This window comes from Marmota flaviventris, chromosome 8 (assembly GCF_047511675.1).
Source record: "Marmota flaviventris isolate mMarFla1 chromosome 8, mMarFla1.hap1, whole genome shotgun sequence".
NCBI lineage: Eukaryota > Metazoa > Chordata > Mammalia > Rodentia > Sciuridae > Marmota > Marmota flaviventris.
In genome coordinates this window covers 32,440,006-32,445,020 of record NC_092505.1, presented here as the reverse complement: position 1 = coordinate 32,445,020, position 5,015 = coordinate 32,440,006, and the positions used below count along the sequence as shown (strand labels likewise).

General features: G+C 30.9%; 1 protein-coding gene across 3 annotated transcripts in view; it reads left to right on the top strand.

Annotated features, from left to right (window-relative positions):
* Window positions 1–5,015, top strand: part of Gbe1 (1,4-alpha-glucan branching enzyme 1) — a 268,831-nt gene that overhangs the window by 82,712 nt on the left and 181,104 nt on the right. The gene's annotated exons all lie outside the window — the stretch shown is intronic.

The window sequence follows — 5,015 nt, the reverse complement described above, 5'->3', positions numbered from 1 at the left end:
TATAACCTTCATAAATTCTACATGACATGAACACTTTAAATAATAAAATAACATTATATGATGCAGAGTATTTACTTGCTTCAAAGAGATGATATCCCAAATATTAACTGTTATGTCATGAGGAACATCTATTAGATGGGGTAGAAATGACATCTGCCTCTGCCATATGGCTCAGTTCTAGCTTTATATTATCCCTGTCTGCTGCATTGGCCAAACATCTTGCTTCACTTCTTGGAGGGGCTAGGGATTGGCCCAAGTGTAGACTATTCTCTTTACATATTGAAATCTTCTTGAAAAGTGCAAGAAGACTCTCCATACTAAGGTGATTTGTATTGGTTCATTCTCTCAACCCCCTGGCCTTTTTCTACACTGGGAATCTGACCTAGGGCTTCATGCATGCTAAGCCAGCACTCTAACATGGAACTAAATCCCTAGCCCTTAAGTTGAAACCATTTCCATTATGCATGAGAAAAAAAAATTATATTAAATTCAAAGACTCCACAGAGGTGACTAAGGACTGCTGAAAAGTACATCACCAGTAGGTGATAAAATAGATTGGGAATATTTAAAGGAGAATAGCATTTAAGATATTTAGGGGAATATGATTACATTAGAAAAGAAAGGTTATTAGGTAGGAGATAAACAACAGAGTTTGTTCACTTGATGCAGTGACCTTAGTTAATGTTTTTATCATCTGTGCCAAACATATATTTACAGTTAATATTAAACCATGTATCACTCATCATTTCTGTTCCATATCTCCAACTAACTGCTTTTGGCTGGTAGCGTCTATGGACAAATAGAATCTTGCATTTTCAAATGATGAATTTAAGCCTGTTATTAATAAAATACCAATTATAATGTTTGCTTTAGAAACATGTAGGTTATCCTTACTTGATAAACTTCAAATAGTTGAGAAAATGTTGTAATATAATAATTTATGCTAAATAGGAAACATGTTCTTAAAATTTCATCAAAACTAAATGGAGTGGATTTTCTTATAGTGCTCATAAGCACATGTTGCGTTGGGAGTACTTCCTTGAAGTTAGCAATGTGTACATTGTGATGAGAAATAAAAAAGAAATGAGTTCATATGTTAACATTTAAAAAGCTTAATATCATTTTTCTAGGTAAAAGCCTTCAAATTTTATTCATTTTGTTATTGGTGGCCCATATTTTTAACCAAGTAAATTTTTTTTGGCTTTTCATGTTTAAATTGTCCATTTTTGTTTTCCTATATTAATATACTTAAATTTAAATCTGTCAGATCTGTTCTATGATTTGTATTTCGCTTGTCATATCCCTGGACTTTACAACTCTCCTTAATCGTAAAATTCATGCGAACAACCTTTGCCTTGAATAATTATTAATGATATTTTGTGTCAGAATTGCTTTGACCAGTTGATTTAGAATATTTTTTGATAGTCTAAATTCAGTTTGATTTGGAGAGTCCCTCACACACCACGTCACCTATTTAACTTCAAAAATTATTTCTAAAGTGCAGTTTAGAGGCTGACAACATCAACATCACTGGGGTATTTGTTAGAAATTTAGATTATTAGGTTCTAACTCAGATATACCAAACCAAAATTTCTGGAAGGTGGGACCCAGTAATGTGATTTAACCACCAGAGGTGATTCTGATGCTAAGGTTTGAAAATTACAAAACTAGAAAATCTTGAGTGGATAGTTCTGTATTTGGTAGAGAAGTAAATGATTGTCACATTATTTTGGTTATTTTAGGTTCTCCCCTCAGGCCTGCAAAGTGATACAAACTATTTACATTATGTACTTCATTAAATCAATTCTGTTTTGCCTACTCAAAATATAAATCAGATAGGATTGAAATGAAAAAAAGCTTTGCATACTGGTTCTAAATGTATGCTTTTTAGATGTATTCTGATATGTCTTAGAACTGCTTATTATTAGCATTATTACCTTATTTTCAGTTTTATTCACTAAAATTCAGGAATAGTCACATGACTTACTTCACCAGATGTACATTTCTCTAAAATATGACTGTTAACTTATTATTTTACATTCTTAGATTTTATTTAAAAGTAAAATTAAGTTATGAGGGGAGAAACTGTCTATTACAGAAATGTCAAGTAGTTTCATCCGTATATGCTTGCACACCTTCTTCTCACCTGTTTGAAATCTTCAGCATGTTCTGCATTGCTTATGATCAGTGGTGGAGTGGATTTTCTTTAAGCACAGGTGACAATGTTCTTAGTTCTGCTTTGAAAGCTAGGTTTAAAAGGACCTATAGTGAGAGTCAACACATGAGTTTCCATGAAGAATAGAGGTGTGAAATGAAATTTCTGAAGATCATATGGAGTTATGATGTAGAGTTACAAATAATCTACATGTGCTTTTGCAGTTTTAAATCACTGTAATATTATAATAGAAATTATAATATACAGATTATAAAAGGAAAATAAGACATAATGGAAGCACTTTTCTTCACACAGATATTAATAATTGTTTTCTATAGATCTTGAAACTCAAATGATGGTATACTAAGGAACTGTTCCAAATGATACTCAAAACATTTTCAGGTTGCTGAAAAAGCATATCATTGAAGTTTCTCTTTTAAAGTAACAAAATCTCTCTCTCTCTCTCTCTCTCTCGTACTAGGGATAGGGATTGAATGAAGGAGCCATTCTACCACTAACTACATCCTAAATCCTTTTTATTTTTTTTCTCTTTGGATAGGGTCTTGCTAAGTTACCAAACCTGATCTTGAACTTGAGATCCTCCTATCTCAATTTTCTTAGTAGTTGGGATTACAGGTGTGCACCATAATGCCCAGCTAACAAAAGCTTATTAATAGGTCAATTTTTAATGGATACCCCATTTTAAATTTTAGTATTTAGTTTGGTGTACTTTTTCTCAATGTAACCTTGGTTGAGAAATGACTTATTTTTGAACACTAATTTCAGTTTTCTATTGAGGAGAACCTATACTATGAATGAAATGCTGTTTTAATGAATAAATTAACTAATGACTGTGCCTTTTATTTGCATGTTTAACCAAGAAAAAATCCGCTTGTATTAAGTTTATTAATTATCTGAAGTGTTTAGCGTAAACACTTCATAAAAAAAAAGACACTTTATAAACACTTCATAAAAAGACAGTACAATATATACAGGGTTATAATGCCCAGATATTCTTGTTTCAAGCTTTTTATTTTATTTATTATTTTTTTTCTCTTACAAATGGATTAAACCCTGTTGGGGTAGAATAATGTTATGGCATACATACATAAGATGTATTTGAAATTTTAGTGGAAGGTATGTATAGTAATATTGATTCTGTTGGGCTGCTCCTAAAGGTATAGACCTTTAGACATTTTCAGCTTGTCTTCATGCTGGAGAACATGGAAATATATAGAAAGATCTTTATTTAAATATTGCTTCTTGTTCCCAGTTTATCCCCATTGTTCAGATTGACTTAGCTCAGGAATTGGAAGAGTTGGCTGTCAAGGAGGAAAATATGGGATGAATGAAAGGGTTTTCCTGATGCTTATATATCTCTTGGCTGAACATCTAATGTCAGTAACTGTATGTTACAGGAGTGCCTTTTTTTTTTTTTAAACAAAACAAAACAAAACTATTTTAGGCGTAAGCAAATGGTGAGTGATGTAATAAGCATCTGGGTGTATACCACTCACCTTTAGCAATAAAATATGATAGATATTATTGAAGCTTCTTGTTTTCCCTTCCCTCTATCTGGAGAGAATCACTATAGAATTTGATATTTCAAATTCCCATTTAAGTTTTAATATTTTTACTGTATGTGCTTGTAAGCATTACTTTTGCATATTCCTTGAACATCATATAAATGATATTTTTGTTTCCTTTTCAAGTTAACTTTTATGTCTTGGATGTTTGTATATTGATACATTCACTCTAATCCATTAATTTTGTACTATTGTGTAGCATCCTGTTTAATTATACTGTAAAGTATTTACTCATTTTTGAGTGATTTAAATTTTGATTGCTTACAGTTTTGTTATTGCAAACAATTCTTCTGTGGATACTTTTGAATGCTTTCTTAGGCACATTTGTGAGAATTCTCTAGGTTATTACCTGGGAATAGAAATGTTGGCCCACAGGGTTAACATAATTTCAGCTTCAGTATATAATGCTAAATTGTTTTTCTCCATTTATACACTCAGCAGCAGTATTGTTTTATATCCTTTTTGGCTGCTTGATATTTTGGAACTAAGTTTTTGCCAATGTAATGAGTGGAAAATGACATTTCATTGTTGTTTTAGTTTTGATTTTCTGATTAAAAGTGAGCGTGAGTATCATTACATATGTTTATTGGTCATTCAAGTGTCCTTTTATCTGACTATATTCTTTTACCATTTTTTTCTATTGGTTTATTTTTTCCCCATTGATTTGTAGTATTGTTTGTATACTTTGTATGCTATTTTTTTTTACAATGTGTTTACCCTGTTAATAGATTGTTTTGCTGATCTCTTTATCTATGAAAATATGCTTATAGTTTTAGCAAACTTATAAGTCTTTTCCTTAAAGTGTTATAGAGTTCTTTTGTGTCTCGATTTAAAAATTTTCCTTTTAAAGTTGAATATTATAGTTGTATTTCTGGGTATTATCTTCTAAGCACTTTACAGTTTTATTCATCATATTTAAATATAATCCATGTTCAATAGTTTTCAGGTATATTATAAAATATGGATCCATTTCATTTTTTTATGAGGATAACCAGCTGTCCCATCACCATTTATTCAATGATGTGTTCTTTGCTCACTATTTTTTAATGCCAACTGTATTAAGTTTGCCTGTGGGTATGAATTTGTTATTATTTATTTTGGCTTTCTTCTTGGATTGGGAGTCCAGCTTTTCTTCATCTTTTATAGTATGTAACCTTCTAACTTTCTTGCTTGAGGCGTTTCTTTAGATTTTAACTGAGCTGTATCATACTCTTTTGAATTTGGGTACATATGATTTCAATTCTTTTTCTTTTTAAAATTTTTATATTAATTAA